The sequence below is a fragment of the Pseudochaenichthys georgianus genome, unplaced genomic scaffold (assembly GCF_902827115.2).
Source record: "Pseudochaenichthys georgianus unplaced genomic scaffold, fPseGeo1.2 scaffold_431_arrow_ctg1, whole genome shotgun sequence".
Taxonomy (NCBI): domain Eukaryota; kingdom Metazoa; phylum Chordata; class Actinopteri; order Perciformes; family Channichthyidae; genus Pseudochaenichthys; species Pseudochaenichthys georgianus.
The window spans coordinates 77861-97734 of NW_027262996.1; the positions used below are offsets into that span (position 1 = coordinate 77861).

Genomic DNA, 19874 nt, shown 5'->3' on the forward strand with positions numbered 1-19874 from the left:
AGTGAAGAAAAGAAAAGCTGTGCTATGAAAGTTAGCTTTTGCTAACTTTAGATCCATAACAATGCAAGCTAAGTAGCCTAATAGCAGGAACAGTTAGCTACAAAGCGAGCAGTGAGTGAGCGTTCAGACACCGGCGCACACACTCAAACTGACTCGTGTGCCTGACTCTACCAACAGGCTTTCATGATTCTGTTTAGATATGCAAGTATAAGCCATGATAGCTTATTTTATTAACACGCTAATTTGATATGAAAATCAATGGAGGCTGAGTTAACTTTGTAGGAAAACCGACCGTCCGTATTTTTCATTTCCTAAAACATTTATTTTCCTCTCATATTAACAGTGTGGATCATTGAGACAGCGTGGCGTCCAGAGGTCTTATCCTGTTTTCCCACTTCCTCTGAGGGGACAGCATTAGATCCACTGAGGGGGCATGAAGAAAGACCTGCACCATCTCCATCCACGCTGGGCGTTGCTATTACTTATCACTGGCTCAGTGTCATTTCATTTGACCAAATGTCTTTACATATACATTTAATAGATATTATTATCCACCTTTTTGTTTTATGTCCTTTTATTCAAAACATTCTTTGAGACTTCATCTTCTGGTTCAAATTTCAATAAATGTAATATGTATAATCACTCTATTGTCTTTATTCTACATGAAAATGTTAGAGATTACATTCAAATCTGTTGATTATTCAGATATTCCTCAGGCTAGGAATAGTATGTAGAGTTTTTAATGCTAAAGGTATATCATTTTCTCACAGGATATAGAATGAGACAACACAGTTTGTATCCATTGTGTTTGAATGCTTCAGCACTTCAGACCAACATAGTAAGATGTGAGCATGTTCCTAATTGTGTTGGTATGCAGCCTAGGTCAGGTCTGTTTCATAAAGCAAATATGCCACTTTTATATTGTAGAATTTGTAAAATTAAAGCAGTCTTTAATTGTTTGTCCTAAACATAGCAATTTGCTTTTGAAATGTAACATGTCTTTGAAAACATGTTACATTTCACTTTTAGCTTGAAAATACATAGATGTCTTTTTTTTATCTATAAAATAAATACATAGACAGACAGACACTTTTCAATCCCAAATTGGGAAATTAATTAACAGCAGCAGTGTGTTCAGGTATTACAATATTTAAAGTTGGAATAAAGTATAAACTACACAACACAACTATAATGCACAGCAATCCATAAGAGAAGTCCGATATGTTCATGAAAACTCCTCAGGAGACACCAACACTAACGTGGCCGAGTGGACTCCAGAGTTTGCTGCATGAGTCAGAGTATGATCTTTGGTGTAGTGGGCTGTCACTCAAAAACTGAGTAGTCAATGAAGACACACCCCTGAAAGTCCCGCCCACCTGGGATGTTTGTGTCAAAATCTCAAACAAAAAATGAGGGAGCGCAAACGAGAAGAGCTGTAGCGAGAGCAACAGTCTGATCATTGAGAAAGAAGAAACGAGAACTGCAAACAAAAACAATGTTAATGTTAAAACAAAGAAAAAATACTTATAGTTTACATGATTACACAAATGATTTGTTTGCAATTTATAGTTTTATTTTTAAAATGTATTTTATTTTGCTTGACTCAGTTTTTTTTCCAAGTCCAAGTCAAGTCCTGAGTCATTGGTGTTCAAGTCCAAGTCGAGTCGCAAGTGTTTTGTGATTTTGTCAAGTCGAGTCCAAAGTCATCAAATTGGTGTCTGGGCCTGAAACTCTGATTGTGCGTGATGTGAAAAGTCTGTGTAGTAAGAACAACACCAAAGTACTCTTTAATCAATAACCTCAAATGGAAGACCAACACAGACCACATCTACAAAAAGCCAACCAAAGGCTATTCTGTCTGCGGCAGCTCAAGAATAAAAGCCAACCAAAGGCTATTCTGTCTGCGGCAGCTCAAGAAATACAGTGTGAGGAAACATCTCCTAATCCAGTTCTACACATCCATCATCCAAAGCATCCTCACATCATCCATCACAGTCTGGTACAGCAGTTCAGACACCCACTCCCGGAATAAACTTCAACGTATCATCAATAAAGCATCAAAAACCACCTGAAGTCCCCTTCCATCACTCGAATCACTTCACCACCAACGAACTGTCACAACGGCAAAGAAAATCACTTCTGACCCCTCCCACCCAGTTCACCATGTCTTCCAACTTCTGCCCTCAGGGAGGCGCTACAGGTCACTGTCCACCAAAACCACCCGCTTCAAAAACAGCTTCTTTCCCTTTGCAATACGGACACTAAATGGACTCTAAGTAACCCCAATGAACAATCACAATCCATCACACCTTGAACTTTATGTATATATGTCATGATGTATGTATTTTCCCTGTGCTGTGTGTTGTACTTTTTATTGTCTGATATTGTATGTTGAATTGTATGGAACAAGCTGTAATAATCTGCACTGAACACGAATTCCACCAGCCTGGCTGTGTGGTCATTAAATATTCTAATCTAATCTAATCTCTGTTTTCCCAAGGATGTGGTTTCTGACTTGACTGAGAAGATCCTGCATATTTGGGCTGAACATCCAACTGTGAAAAATGTGGTGCTGCACATTGGAACAAATGATGTTGTGAAACAACAGTCAGAAGTGCTGAAAGAAGAATTTAAATGTTTCTTGGAAACTGTCAGCCCTCTAAATGCGGAGGTGTTCATCAGTGGCCCTCTACCGCCAGTCAGAAGAGGAGTGGAGAGATTCAGCAGATTGTGTGCACTGAACACCTGGCTTTCAACTGCCTGTACTGACCATTCTGTCCATTTTATTGACAATTTTTACTTTTTCTGGGACCGCAGACATCTTTTTAAGGCAGATGGAGTTTGCCTGAACCAGTCAGGAGTGAAATTGTTTATCTCGAACATATTCAACTGCCTGCGTCATCAATATGTTCCCTCTGCCAAAGACAAGCGGGTCGAGGAATCAAAACAAGAGAAAGACACAACATATCGCTCAGAAAACCTTGAAGAAGTATCACTGCAGCCGCCTGAGGAATGTCTTGATTATGGGAGACATATGACACAAATGGAGGAGTCTCCACCCCCCTTCAACCCCCCTATAACCTTTGAGGATACTCTTCCTTCACCCCCCAGCTCTCTCTACTCTCCCTTTCACCCTCGCCCACCCTCCTGGAGTTCGACCACATGAAGGAGATACAGAGGGTTGGCACCAAATCCTTCCTGGAGATCAATGACCGCATGAAGGCGATATGCAGGGTTAGCAGCATGTCCTTTACCCCCGCCCCTCAACGACCCCCACCACAAGCACCGAACCATCTCCCCCGTCTTCATCACCGTGCCTACGTCAACCACCTCCCCCCCCTTCAAGACAGCATCTGCAGTCTCCAAAGCCTGATAAGAATGTGTGTGTACACAACGCAGCAAACTCTAACTGATATGTGCTGGGTCCAGGCTCAAGGGTGTATGGCACTCTCAACTATTTCCAGGACGAGCCGGGGCCCTGCCTGCCAGTAGCTTTGCCGATATCTGTGTTGATAGGTAATACACTGAATACAAATATAAATGCAACACTTTTGTTTTTGCTCCCATTTTTCATGAGATGAACTCAAAGATCTAAAACATTTTCTATATACACAAAATAACCATTTCTCTCAAATATTGTTCACAAATCTGAACAAATCTGTGATAGTGAGCACTTCTCCTTTGCCGAGATAATCCATCCCACCTCACAGGTGAGGCATATCAAGATGCTGATTAGACAGCATAATTATTGCACAGGTGTGCCTTAGGCTGGCCACAATAAAAGGCCACTCTAAAATGTTCAGTTTTATCACACAGCACAATGCCACAGATGTTGCAAGTTTTGAGGGAGCGTGCAATTGGCATGCTGACAGCAGGAATGTCCACCAGAGCTGTTGCACGTGAATTACATGTTCATTGCTCTACCATAAGCCGTCTCCAAAGGCGTTTCAGAGAATTTGGCAGTACATCCAACCGGCCCCACAACCGCAGACCACGTGTAACCACACACTGCACAAACTGTCAGAAACCGTCTCAGGGAAGCTCATCGTCCTCATCGGGGTCTCGAACCTGACTCCGGTTCGTCGTCGTAACCGACTTGAGTGGGCAAATGCTCACATTCGATGGCGTCTGGCACGTTGGAGAGGTGTTCTCTTCACGGATTAATCCCGGTTTTCAGGGCAGATGGCAGACAGTGTGTGTGGCGTCGTGTGGGTGAGCGGTTTTCTGATGTCAATGTTGTGAATCGAGTCGCCCATGGTGGTGGTGGGGTTATGGTAAGGGTAGGCTTATGTTATGGACGACAACCACAGGTGCATTTTATTGATGGCATTGTGAATGCACAGAGATACCGTGACGACATCCTGAGGCCCATTGTTGTGCCATTCATCCACGACCATCACCTCATGTTGCAGCATGATAATGGACGGCCCCATGTTGCAAGGATCTGTACACAATTCCTGGAGGCTGAAAACATCCCAGTTCTTGCATGGCCAGCATACTCACCGGACATATCACCCATTGAGCATGTTTGGATGCTCTGGATCGGCGTATACGACAGCGTGTTCCAGTTCCTGCCAATATCCAGCAACTTGGCACAGCCATTAAAGAGGAGTGGACCAACATTCCACAGGCCACAATCAACAACCTGAAGGAGGATGTGTTGCACTGCGTGAGGCAAATGGTGGTCACACCAGATACTGACTGGTTTTCAGACCCCCCCAATAAAGCAAAACTGCACGTTTCAGAGTGGCCTTTTATTGTGGCCAGCCTAAGGCACACCTGTGCAATAATCATGCTGTCTAATCAGCATCTTGATATGCCACACCTGTGAGGTGGGATGGATTATCTCGGCAAAGGAGAAGTGCTCACTATCACAGATTTTTTCAGATTTGTGAACAATATTTGAGATAAATGGTTATTTTGTGTATATAGACAATGTTTTAGATCTTTGAGTTCATCTCATGGAAAATGGGAGCAAAAACAAAAGTGTTGCATTTATATGTTTGTTCAGTGTAAATAAACTTGCCTTGCCTTATAAATCCCTGGCCCAGAAAGCTTATTCTAAGTCTATCAACAAGTATAGCTGAGTTGGTTAGGAATGTTAGCTATTGGTTCCATCTTGAACCAAAGAGTAATTAAAATGTGGATGCTGGATGAAAAGTCAGAGGTAGTAAGTTTTTACTAAAAGAAAAATATGTCAGAAGAAAGTCCGGGAATTCATCATTTTGTGGAGTTTGATGGCAATCCATCCATCGTTTTTAACACTAGAACCGCCAACGGGTACATTTTACCCGTAGCAGTTTTTTGATTGTATGTAACTTTTTTTCTATAACATATTAAAGTCTCCCAGTCTGTGACTTTTCCTGAAAGTGTGTTATGTAGCACCCTCTGTTGTTAACAATTGTCAATATGAAGTCAGATTGAAAAAATCGCCCAAAAAAAAGCCATTTATACCTATATCCGCCAGCGGGTAATATTTACTTCATAGAAAATGCAGCGTAAACATGACGTGTTGCTATAGCAACGCCTTTTGTCTACTGCGGTCCTTATCAGAGAGAGAGATTGAGAGATGGATAGACAGACAGATAGATAGTTATAGATAGTGTAACATCTTGGAGAATACAAGATCTTGGATGACTGAGCTCACGTTGAGGACGTAATACATGCAGGTTACGTGCCAGTTAAATAAAGATGGACACTCGGAATGAGAGAAGTGGTCCGCGTCGTCTGTTTATGTAGACAATTATATGTCCATAGAACAGAACATTACAGATGGATCGATAGATAGTTATAGATAGATAGATAGAGAGATTTGTACCTAAACAAAACACAAGTCTAACACCAAGCGTTAATTCAGCACTGGTAGCGATATTCTATACTTCATCCTATCTGCACAAACTATGTCATATGAAAAGCTGAGAGTCCACAGATTCTATTGGTATAAGTTTCCTCCCTGTGCGATCAAAACTCACTGTTCTGTATGATAAATAAAAGAACATTGTAACTTGAAAATCAATAGTGGGTACATTTTACCCGTTGGCGGTTTTAGGTATACAGCGACCTCTGGCGGTTCTAGTGTTAAAGGTATTTTAGTGTATATTAAAGTGGTCGACTGACTGACCGACTACATTGCCATCATATTATATTATATTAATTCTCCAATATTAAATTTGCCAATGTTTTACATGTATGTTTACGGATACAGCATAAACAGTTGCAGCATATCTTAAGTTAATCCTATGTGAAGGACACCAACCGTTTGTGGTGTATCTTACCGCACTGTCCAGTCCCAACAGAATGAGCATAATGAAGAAGCAGGCGGCCCACAGCTGAGGCACGGGCATCATGGCAACAGCCTGAGGAAAAGCGATGAATGCTAGCCCCGCGCCTGCGAGGACAGAAGAGACATTTGAATTGTTGTGAGGGTACTTTTGATTCTGAGAGAGATGGTAGAGATGGTAGCTTTGCACTTGAAAATCGTACCTGATGTGACAACCTTTTCGATGGGAATGCCCTGTTTTTCGGCCATGAATCCGAGACATGAGAAGACTACAAACCCGGAAGCTAAGCTGATGCAACTATTGAGCACACATAACCACACACTGTCCCTGCATACACAAACACAAAGCACAGCATGCAGAGCAGAACTCAGTGGGAAAATGTACTGACAGTAATAGACTTTATGTTGTTGGGCGGACAATCCGTCCTTAGGTAGTTTCGATGTTCGTATTGCCCCTAGATGTATCTATATCTTAAGGTAGTTCTAGTTTTCGTCTTTGACATTTACAAAAGAAAGCAAAGCTACACTTCATCCCCTATTTCTTAGTATTGTTTGAATGTAGTTATACATTATTATATAACCCAGTACGTGGCAGATACTCAAAGAAAATAAAACCCAATCAACAAAAGCTTCCAATATATTAATGGAGCTACTGATCACATGACTAACCTGTAACAGTTGTTTGTAACTTTGTTGTAACTGCTCATTGTGATATGGGTTCCTGTTGCAATGCCATAGGAGAAGAGGACCTGGGCACAAGCCTCCATCCACACCTCATGAAGAAAGATTTAAAAAACACGTATTTAGGTTATCAGCATTATATCAGTCACAGGAGGATCTTGTTTCATCTACGTTCTTTTGTGTATTCAATTCAGGTAGGTGTGAAACTGTGCAGGGTCTACCTGAAGGTCCACCAGGCGAGAAAGATCTGGATACAGGTAGTAGACCACACCCTGCCAGGCCCCCGGCAACGTCAACCCCCTGACCAGCAAGATGGCCAGCATCACATAGGGGAACACAGCCGTGAAATACACCACCTGAGATGAATCAAAAAAATCCTCTATGTTTATTATGTGACCTGTTTGTAGAGGTCTACTTAATATGTTATACTGCACATGAACAATACAACAACATGCACAATGGTAGATAGCTCATTTGAATTAAGAGGAATCAATTGTACAGCTGCCAGGAGATGTACATCCTGCACCTGGTAGGATACCTGCAGAAAGGTTGTAACGGGTAAAAAATACATTTATATAAATCCAAGGGCACAAACACAGATAGAAAAAATTCATGTCATTGGAGTTCTGTCTAATATTTTAGAGGAGAGTGGACAATGTCTTTAATCCCAATCAAACTTGGAATGTGTACGTTTTCTTTGCAAAACTACAGGTGGCATTGTTAGGAAAATATCACTCGTCACCGGCTTGAGCTTCAATAATCAGGATACATGTATTTATTATCCTTCCAAGAATGGAAGTAGTCATCACATCAATCAATCAATGTTTATTTATATAGCCCAATATCACAAATGTTATATTTGTCTCAGTGGACTTCACAGTTTGTACAGAATATCAGTATGACAATACGACACCCTCTGTCCTTAGACCCTCACATCGTACAAGGAAAAACTTCCAGAGAAAACCCACAGTTTAAAGGGAACATGGAGAAACCTCAGGGAGAGCAACAGAGGAGGGACCCCTCTCCCAGGACAGACAGACGTGCAATAGATGTTGTGTGTAAATCGAAGAGATAATACATTTACAGCATAGGTAGACCAAATGTTTGGAAATGCATGTGTCTGTAATAAGACGATGAATCCACGAGGATGTCAACAATCCTGTGGGAGCCATCAGGGAAGTAGTATGATGAGAGTCAGGCAGGACCGCAGAGACTGGTTCAGCCACGACTCGAAGTCCAGGACTCAAATCCAGAACTCAGGATAGAGGATCCAGGACACAGGACCGCAGCAACAGGATCAACAGGAAGACATTTTGGGGAAGCTGGGTTAATCGGAACATGAGAGTACACAGGTACATACAGACTAGGGTGACCAGATGTCCCGCTTTGCGCGGGACTGCACAGCATTTTCACGACTTTTGGTGCGTCCCGCAAATTGAGACGATGCCCCGCATATTTCATTTTTATTGGCTAAAACGCTTTTCTTTAAAATCAGATTCATCCAATGGCTGTTGAGAAAGCAGGGAAGGCTATCACCAGGGGGCTGTGTTTGCTGTCAATCAAACTGTAACACACGGCGGGTGCTGGTCAAGTGTTAACCAATGAGAGTAACTCACTCACATCCCCCCCCCCCCCCTGCGCCAAACAACAACAACGAACGCAGGCGACGCAGCAGGTTATGGAAAATGGAGGAAACTGAAACTACAGCTAAGAAGAAAAGAAGATGCACATACAACAAAGACTGGGAAGACACGTAGGCCTACCCGTGGGTGAAGACAGTGCAGGGCGACTCTCAGAGAGTTTTTTGCAATCTTTGCAAGAGTAATTTTTAAATGTCACATGGCAGTGAATACGACGTCAAAAGACACAGAGAATGCGATTCTCACAAGAAACGTGTCGCTCAAAAAGAGACATCCCACTCTATGGAGACATTCCTACTCAAACCAAAAAATGATGGTCACTCATACAAGGTAACAGCAGCAGAAATAACCAGTGTTTACCATACAGTGCAACACTCCCATTCATACCGGTCAAATGACTGTGGTAACACAGCTAGCTAGCGCCGACCATTTTTCCAGACTCTGAGGTAGTAAAGAAAATGTCATGTGGTCGTACAAAAGCAGCGTCCATAATAACAGATGTGCTTGCCCCTGCCTCTGTGGAGAGTTGTTTGACAGAGTCAAAGACACCAGTGGTTCTAGGTGACAAAATATGTGGGGGCCCACCTTCTGTTACTGTGATGGACAAAACTGAAAGCTATTTTATTTTATGTATTATTATGTTTCTGTTCCCTCCTGGCCAGTGTTGGTTTCATTTTATCTATTAATTGTTGAATTAAGAAGATGCATTTCCAAACACTTGAAGTGAATAATGCCTGCTGCCTTGGTTAGCCTTAGTTTACTTTTCTTTATTAAAAAATTGCATTTTGACTTCACTTTCTGCTCTGTTGTTATATATTTGTTACGTTTTTTTTTTACGGGGGTTGGGGGGTGCTGTTGAGAGGGTGTCCCACATTGTCCCACACAACCATACTCCTTGTCCCACATTTGGTTTGTTGGGATCTGGTCACCCTAATACAGACAGAAGGAAGAAGTAAGGTGTCCCCCGACAGTCTAAGCCAGGGGTACTCAAATACAAATCTTAAAGGTCCAAAATAAATGTTTCAATAAGACAAAGGTCCGTTTATTACGGTCATTCAAACTTTTAAACAATTGTAACAAGATTCTTAACACAAGGTTGCAAAAACAAAACTAATCTGTATGCAGCAGTTTTCATTGTTATTGTGTCTGTGCTTGATCCCTCAGAGTCGCAGTGTAAGAGCTGCACAGTTATGAATAAAGGCAGCTGCACCCTATTTCATTCAGCATTCCCATTATTACTTTATAAATGTCTTGCCCCCTTGTGTGTCCACTGAGGTTCGTCAGGCCCAACACATCTTCAAAAAACTCCCCCTTTGCCTCATCATAAAAACTCACAAACACCAGCAACTGAGCATTGCCAGTGGTGTCAGTGGACTCACCCACAGCTAAGGAAATGCACTGTGCATTTTTTATTCCATCACAAAGCTGATTAATCAAATCACCAGCCAGTATTTATGTTCTTCTGGTTGCTGTGGAACCTGAGAGGGGGATTTGCTTGAGTTATTTCCTTTTTGTTTGCCTTCAACATGGTCTCCATCACTTCAGTCATGCATTCTTTTATACTTCAGTTATTATCCCGTGGAAAGTCCTTAACTACTGGCCTAGTTAAATCAAAGTGGTTACTTTTTTTTGGCTGGGCAGTGTAGTTTTACACACCATCTTATTTGACTTAAGTAAGGAACAGAGGTGGAGAGGCACAACGCAAGGGCGCCGGCCATTGGCCCCCCCACTTTACAGCCCTGCCCCACATTTTCGCAGCAAAGGATGCCGCGGAATACTGTACACATCCCGTTTCAATAATTCTCCTCTACTCTAAAGTTGCATCTACAAATCTGATCTAGCTGTGTATATTTTGTTATTTTTGATTGTTATATTCAATCTCATTAGCTACAGGCATTTTTTAAGCTTGTAAAGGGAATATGACAGCTCTCACTCGCCACTCTGCTGTTCCACAGTGCCGCTTCCCCTCCCTCCGCTGAAATTATGAATGTAAGGCGTATAGTAATCATAGGTAACACAGAAGGTTCCGTTACAGTTTGTTTTCATCTGATTTCAAATAAACAAAGTTTTAGTTTAAAGTTTATACGCACTTTTTGCCCCCCCCCACTTCTGAAATGCTGGCACAATGTGTCTACGTACTAGGGGTGTTGAAAATAATCGTTTCTACGATGCATTGCGATGCGGACGTGGACGATTCGGTCTCGATGCAGTGACGGAAGATAATCGGTTATAGAGTAGTAACGTTGCTTCCTGATTTTCCGGCCGCGGCTTTACTATAACGTTTTTTCTGTCACTTTAATATCAAATCGGTCGGTGACGCAGAGATCAGGGAACATACGTGACAGCGGCACAGCAACACCGAACACGGAGCAGTCTGCTTTATCCACCAACACAAGAACACCAGTCCAGAACCAGCAGCAGAAGGACCCGCTCTGAATCACTCCGTGTTGTTGCGGCTCAGAGACACAGACAGGGATTTATGTTTTTCAAAAATAATCGCGTTACAATCATGTCAGGTTTTTGGTGGATTTAATTAAGTCTTGGATTGCAGAGTATGAATGTCCTCTAGCAATTTTCAGATGATATATACGTGTGTAAAGTTTGTGAAGGCAGGAGGAAAAAAGCTTCCGCGATCACCGTCTCCTCTCCGTTCCTCCAAGCCCCGCCCCTTCCCTGAAAATAATGAGTGACATGCTTATAGTGACCCGATAGAAACTTTATTATTCACTTAATCACTGAGATATAATGAAGCTAATTTTATCTTTCATTCATTGGATTTATGTAACAGTAAAACAGAGAATGTAAGTGTGCACCCACATGCAGTATTTTAGTTTGTATATGCTGTTGTAAATACTCCTGTTGTCTGCTGTGTTCAGACTCACGTCCTGTGTGTGATGCCTCATTCAGGACCTTCAGTGTCCTTTCTTAACAGAAGGCCGTGGCTAGAAGCTGCAGCTAGACTGCAGAAGCATTAGCTTTTTGTTTTTGAGGAAGGAACAACTTCACACACGGAGGCTAGACCTATACAATTCATTTATTTTGGTTTATAAATTAATGTCAAGACATTTATGTTATTGATTTCTGAAGCACTTTCTAAATAATAAAAAGAGAGTTCATATGTATTTACTGCATGTATGCATTGATGAAAAATAAGCCATGTGCAGTAATATAGAAAATTGAGGATGCAACGCATTGGTATGAATCAAGATGCACCGGGATGCACCGGGATATCGAACCGAATCGAATCGTTGACAGGATAATCGTAATCGAATCGAATCGTGAGACCAGTGAAGATGCACAGCCCTACTACGTACATGCACTCCCTTAGGAGAGGGTTAGGGAAAAGAGTAGGAATTAAGATGTATGCGCCACATCTATACCATGAGCGCATTGCTCCTAAAAAGTTATTTTTGGCACTGACACCAATCAACAGTTGTGCGTCGACTCGGCAGGGATCAGGGCATGGGAAAGGCATGTTCCTCTCCCTGCTTCCACCGTCTACACCAGCGGTGAAAAAACTCAAATACACAGTGGGCCAAAATTCAAAAATCGGTACTAGTCGAGGGCCGGACTGGTTCAATGTTTATTGCATGACTTATTGTAATGAACTTATTGCAGACTGCAAACAGCGCTCATCGGACATTTATGAGAGAAAGTCTCTAATGTCCGAGTGCAAGTGAATGCAGCACAAGATGCACGTCATGTAACCCCTCCCCCGGTCCTGGCGCGAGCGTGGACATATGATTGGCGGCGATTTCATTTGAACGGGACGGCACAAAACGAGAAGCATTCAGACCCAAGCACTGAAGGAATTAGGTATTTGCGGTCTACACTGACAGAGAAGAGACTGTCAGTTTGGCTGTACTCAGCCTTGAATCAAAACGCACTAAAGCTGTTGATCTTAATACGTTTGTGAGGCGTTTTGCTGAACAAAATGGTAATCGCCGCATTCAGCTTTAATACACGTCAACTTGATGCTCTGCTCACGGATGAGCATACAAAACTATTAAGATGATGACCTTACGTGTGTAAATATATTTTTTTCTTTGAGGGGGTCTGCCCCCAAAAAACTGTTTTAAGTCCTGAGAAAGTCAAATAAGACGGTGTGTAAAACTACACTGCCCAGCCAAAAAAAAGTAACCACTTTGATTTAACTAGGCCAGTAGTTAAGGACTTTCCACTGGATAATAACTGCAGTATAAAATAATGCATGACTGAAGTGATGGAGACCATGTTGAAGGCAAACAAAAAGAGGAAATAACAGGTCAAATCAAGCAAATCCCCCTCTCAGATTCCACAGCAACCAGAAGAACATAAATACTGGCTGGTGATTTTATTAATCAGCTTTGTGATGGAATAAAAAATGCACAGTGCATTTCCTTAGCTGTGGATGAGTCCACTGACACCGCTGACAATGCTCAGTTGCTGGTGTTTGTGAGTTTTTATGATGAGGCAAAGGGGGAGTTTGTTGAAGATGTGTTGGGCTTGACGAACCTCAGTGGACACACAAGGGGGCAAGACATTTATAAAGCAATAATGGGAATGCTGAATGAAAAATAGTGCAGCTGCCTTTATTCATAACTGTGCAGCTCTTATACTGCGACTCTGAGGGATCAAGCACAGACACAATAACAATTCAAACTGCTGCATACAGATTATTTTTGTTTTTGCAACCTCGTGTTAAGAATCTTGTTGCGATTGTTTAAAAGTTTGAATGACTGTAGTAAATGGACCTTTGTCTTATTGAAACATTTATTTTGGACCTTTAAGATTTGTATTTGAGTACCCCTGCACTACACCTTCTGCCAGCCCGGAGAGAACACTTTGCATGGCCTTGCTAAACGCTAGGTCAATAGCAAACAAAACCTTCCTGCTAAATTACTTCTTCACCTATCGTGAACTGGATTTTATGTTTCTGACGTAGATCCACGCTGGCAAGTATACACCGTTCTCTGAACTTCTTCCTCCTGACCCGTACCACCGGCCATGGTGGGGGCATAGCATCAGTGTTTAGAGCTGCGAGATGGAGTTCATGACTTTATGAGCTGTTCATGAGCACTCATGAAACATTCATGAACAACTCATTATATGTTCACTTGTCATGTTCATCAACCAAAATTCTTAAAATGCTCATGAACCATTTTAAAGAGCAGTTCATGAAATGTTTATGAACATTGTTCATTCATATAAAGTTCCTGTTTTGCTCATGACAGACTTTTATGAGCAATTTATGAACTTTTCATGATCCAGCCAATCACAACATTATAATTAAAACCCCAAAAAGTGTGCATGAGTATTTCATGAACTTTTCATGACTATGAGCATTTCATGAATTTTGGATGATTTTGGCAAGTTCATAATATTTTGGAATATTCATGAGCATTTTATGAACTTTTGATGATCAGTTTGATATTTTTAAAGACCTCTTGAATATTCATCTACTATTTGAACATTTCTTTCTTTTTTAAAACTTTTAATCTTAAAACAAAACAATAGTGAATTTGAAACTGAACATTATCTGTATTTATTTTGGTGACATTCATATCATTTTATGGTTTATCTATACTGTTTGAGAAGCAGTACGAGTAAGTAGCGCCAAGGTGGAACCTTTGGCAGGTGAGCGGTGACATCTGGGTTACCTTAGGGGGGACACTTCCGCCCCCTCCTCAGAAGCAATCCAGACGATCAACCGGATCCTGTGTATAATTATTGCTGCTCCACTTTTCTGTTTTCTACAGGTCAGTACATAATGAAAATGATCGATGTTAACTTGTGTGAATTAGATATGATGTTGGAGATGTTTAGGAGAGTGTGTCAGAAGGTTTTGAGCATGTTTGACATAGTAACGGTATTTTAAAAATACTAAACTGTCGGCAACAATAGATGCCATTTTCGCGGGCTTCAGCCGCACCTGGGTAAATGTGACCTGAGCGAAGGCTCGCAGGCAGGTTAGCTGCTGCGCACGGGTAATATGTTTTGTTTACCTGAGTGCAGTCTTGCAGGCACATTGCCTTGTTTTTTGTTTATTAACATTGACAGTGTATTTTTGTGATCTCCATAATATGTTATATTTGGTAAAGATAGATATATTGATAGAAAGTATTATTTGATAGCGTTATGTGTTTATAGATAACAACCTGTCCTTCACTGCAAACATAGCTGCTACAACCCGCTGCTGCAGATACACGCTTTACAACATCAGGAGGATGCGTCCCCAGCTGACCCAGAAAGCGACGCAGGTTCTGGTCCAGGCTCTCATCATCTCACGCCTAAACTACTGCAACTCCCTCCTGGCTGGTCTACCTGCATGTGCCATCCGACCGCTGCAGCTCATCCAGAATGCAGCGGCTCATCTGGTCTTCAACCTTCCTAAATTCTCCCACACCACGCCGCTCCTCCGCTCCCTCCACTGGCTTCCGGTAACTGCTAGAATCCACTTCAAGACAATGGTACTTGCGTACCATGCTGCGAATGGATCTGGCCCTTCTTACATCCAGGACATGGTTAATCGTACACCCCAGCACGTGCACTCCGCTCTGCATCAGCCAAACGACTCGCTGCGAAGGGGACCCAAGTTCCCATCAGCAAAAACACGTGGGTTTGCTATCCTGGCTCCAAAATGGTGGAATGAGCTCCCTATTGACATCAGGACAGCAGATAGCTTACACACCTTCCGGCGCAGACTGAAAACTCATCTCTTTCGACTCCGCTTCGAGCAATAGAACTATTAACAAAGCACTTATGGACTGGCTTACCTAAAGCCAGTTGAGTAGCACTTGAAATGTTTTTGCTCTATGAAACCTGATGTACTTATATGATTCTGTTTTCTTCAAGTTTGTATTTTGTTGGTCGAACGCACTTATTGTAAGTCGCTTTGGATAAAAGCGTCAGCTAAATGCAATGTAATGTAATAATTTATATTGACTATGTTGAATTTCTCCTTGAGATACAGTAATTGACTGTGACAGACAGATAACTTAAATGGAGAAATGTGATGTTTGTAAAGTTCAGCTATTTGAATGTAACTGTGTACTTGAATAAGAAGCATTCCAGACGATCAACCGGATCCTGTGTATAATTATTGCTGCTGCACTTTTCTGTTTTCTACAGAAATCATTTATTGTTGCTGTGGTACCCAAGCTTTTGGGACCCGTAACAAAAAATGTTGTGCAGCTGAGTGTCAAGAACTGCTTCAAATAGTGATTGTAGTAGTAGTAATTGTAGTGCTCCACCTGTATACATGTATGTTTGTTTGTTTGTTTGTTAATTTGAGTAAAGTTCCATTATGATTGACATAATTGTTGTTTTCTATGGTTGCCAATTGACCCACAGTCAGTGGTTCATGAACAGTTCATGTACATGAACGGTTCATGAAGTTGTTATGAACAGTTCTTGATATGTTCATGAACAATTCTTGATATGTTCTTGGTTGAATATCCCTACACACTCACTGAAAACTCCATTTCATGAATTGTTCATGAACCTGCCTAAAACCATATTCCATGAATTGTTCATGAACCATTCCAGCACAGGAGTTTCATGAGTAGTTCATGAACTGCCATAGTGCCATTTAATGTTCATGTCACTTTCATGAACAGTTCATCAACTTTGTTATGAGCTGTTTATGAGCTGTTTATTAGCTGTTCATGAATATGGTTCACTAATATTTCATGAACTTTTCATGACAAGTTCATGAACAGTTCACTATCATCTCACTGGGGTAGCCTCAAATGCAGATTGCTTCACCCGGTAACTTCCCTAGCTTTGAGTTGCAGCTTTTTGAACTGAACCCGGCCTCGCCTATACTATACGCAGTCGTGTATAGTCCGCCAAATTGCAATAAGGATTTCATAAATTACATTTCTGACTTTCTGTCCGGGATCATGGTGAAATATGATCGTGTTTTGATCTCCGGAGACTTCAATGTCCATGTGTATTGCGAGTCCAAACCTCTGGTTAGGGACTTTTTAAATCTCCTTGATTATTTTGGTCTCGTTCAGTCCGTGGCTGACCCAACACACGAAAAAGGACACACTTTAGATTTAGTATTATCGTTTGGACCGTCTGTCTCTGTAGATGAAATCTGTGCAGCAACACGTATCTCAGACCAATTACCTGTTCTGTTTACAACCTCGATCCCTTCCGCAGGATTCGAATCACGTGCCCCTGCGCGTCGTCTGCGTTCGATTAACGCCTTGACTGCTTCACAGTTTTCTGATGTTTTTAATGCTTCCCTGATCTGTGAATTAGAGGTGAACTGTGCTCTTAGTGCAGATGAGCTGATCTCCATATTTGACTCGACATGTTCACTAATATTGGATTATGTTGCTCCTTTTACGCTTACACACACCAAAGTTCTCTCAGAGCCGTGGCTCAATGACTGTACTTGTGCTCTCAGACGCGCTTGCAGGCGTGCAGAGAGAAAATGGAAAAAGGATAAACTCCATTTCTCCTTAGAAATCCTTCGTGCTTGCCTTTCCGACTACCATACGGCAGTCAAAGCAGCCAAAACAGAGCTAATTTCTCTGTTAATTTCCAAAAACAGCCATAAACCTCAGGTTCTTTTTAATGTCCTCAACTCTATCATTAATCCCTGTGATGTTTCTTCAATTGTGCCATCGACTACTCTCTGTGATAAGTTTCTTGCATTTTGTATCGAAAAAGTATCTGCTCTTAGGCTAGCCCACACTAATGCTACCCCAGATCCTGCTCCTTTTCTGTGCCCTGCTGTCCTGGACGACTTTGAGCCTGTATCCCTCTCTTCTCTCTCTCGGATGTAGTCATGCACCTGCGGCCGACAAACTGCACCTCAGACAGCATTCCCTCTCGCCTTCTCAGAGATGTTTTCAAATCAGTTGGAGCAAGTATTTTATTACTTATAAACACCTCTCTTAGCTCAGGATGTGTCAGTGCAGCTAGGTGCCTTCTCCTCTGCCAAAGCCCCTCTTACCTGTGGGGTTCCCCAAGGCTCTAGTCTGGGCCCCATCCTTTTTCTACTGTACATACTGACCCTAGGTTCAATTCTCACAAAACACAACATCCCCTTCCATTGTTACGCCGATGATGTACAGATCTATTTGCCTCTCAATTCTAATGTCAACTCATTACAGCTATTGATGGACTGCTTGACAGAGATCAAATCCTGGCTGAGGAAACATTTTCTCAACTTCAACGAGAACAAGACCGAGGTCATATTTTTTGAACCCCAACCTCCAGCCTCTCCGGTTGATATTCTGGGCTGCCTCAATAAAAACATCCTCCCCTCTGTAATGAACCTTGGAGTGACCTTCAATAGTGCTTTTAAATTTGATAAGCAGGTCAGCAGCGTAGTCAAAACCTGCTTTTTTTAAATACGACTATTGGCCAAGACCAAGTCGTTTTTATCTTTTAAAGATCTGGAAAGGGCTATTAACGCCTTTGTAACCACAAGGTTGAATTATTGCAACGCCCTATACGTGGGTATGGACCAGGCGTCAATTAGACGCCTGCAGCTAGTGCAGAACGCAGCTGCACGTCTTCTCACTGGCCACAAAAAGCATAACCACATCACCCCAATTCTGGTCTCCAATTAGGTTCTGCATTGATTTTAAACTCCTTTTATTTGTTTTTAAAACACTAAATGGGCTGGCTCCTGCCTGCATAGCCGAACTCCTCCATCGCCACACCCCAGCCAGAGCATTAAGGTCGGCTGACCAGCTGCTGCTGGTAGTGCCCAAGACCAGGCTCAAAACCCGAGGGCACTGAGCCTTCACAGCAGCTGGCCATAGGGTTTTTTAAATCAACACTAAAAACTAACTTCTTCTCCCTGGCCTTCTAGTCAGAGCGGAGCACGACTCATGACATTTCCCTGTGTTTGATTGTTATATTTGCTGTTGTAATTTTTTGTCTTCTGTTTGCGACTGTAGTAATGTGTTATTTATTACAGTACAGCACTTTGGCTCGACCAAAAATCGTTTTTAAAATGTGCTATATAAATAAAACCTGATTTGATTTGATATTCATAATATTTAATAAAGAAGTGTTAATTAATGGAAAAACTTCCTTTAACAGATTAGTTGGAATTGGGTCTAAGATACACGTTGATGGTTTAAAAGAAAGAATCATTGAATTCAATTGTTCAAGGTTTATGGTTGAAAAGTATTCTAATTTACTATCTAGTGTAATATTAGAACTTACGTTTCCGGGAGTTGTTGATAACACTATACTGGTCAAAGGCAAGAGGTCATTAATTTAGTTTCTAAGAGTAACAATTTTATCGTTAAAAAAGCATATAAAATTCTTCTTAGTCAAAGGAGCAACAGAGTCTAATTTTATTCGCAGCCCACTTGTAGCACTATCAACAACATGATCAATTTGGGGTGGTGTACATTTTGTATACGTTTCCTTCCTTACATGCAGACATGCTATCGAGTTAAGTATTGATGGAATCTCTTCCTTAAATTTGGCTATAGCACTAACAGATTAGTGATTAGAACAGTGGGTTGGTTTATTTACACTCTGATGGAAACCAATATAATCTAATATAGAGTTAAATGCAACAGTAAGGCTATTTTTATCGTCGTCAACATGAATATTAAAGTCACATACGATAATTACTTTATCTGTTTTAAGTACCAAAGTTGATAAAAAAATTTGAGAATTATGATAAGAATTCTGAATAAGGACCTGGTGGATGGTACACTGTAACAAATAAGATTGGCTGTAAAGTTTTCCAGGTCGGATGCGTAAGACTAAAAACGAGGCTTTCAAAGGAGGTATAATTTAATTTTGGTTTAGTATTGATAAGTAAACTTGAGTCAAAGATTGCTGCAACTCCACCTCCTCGGCCCGTGCCTCGGGCAATATGAGTATTGATATGGCTGGGTGGAGTGGCCTCATTTATGCTGACATATTCTTCATGTCTCAACCAAGTTTCAGTGAGACAGCATATATCAATATTATAATCTGATATTAAATAATTTACCAATATTGCTTTAGATGCTAGAGATCTTATGTTTGTGTCCACTTTTAATCTTCCTGTTTTGTTGCACTGTAGTAGTTGTTAAATGTACCTTTATTAGGTTATTATGTATGAAACCTCTATTAGGTTTTACTTTAAATTGTCCTTGGGCAGACACACACACCATTAATATTGGGTATTGTAAGGGAAACTTCTGCAGCAATGGGGAGTCAGGACTCAGAGAGACACGAGGAGAGTTGGAGCTTTGATGTCAAACACTGGTGGTTTATGACAAGTATTGGCCGGAGAATTTCACATCACAAATCACAGCAGC

General features: G+C 41.4%; 1 pseudogene; it reads right to left on the bottom strand.

Moving 5' to 3' along the window:
* The window catches only part of LOC117442449 (sodium- and chloride-dependent betaine transporter-like), a 95285-nt pseudogene that overhangs the window by 36936 nt on the left and 38475 nt on the right, over positions 1-19874 (bottom strand).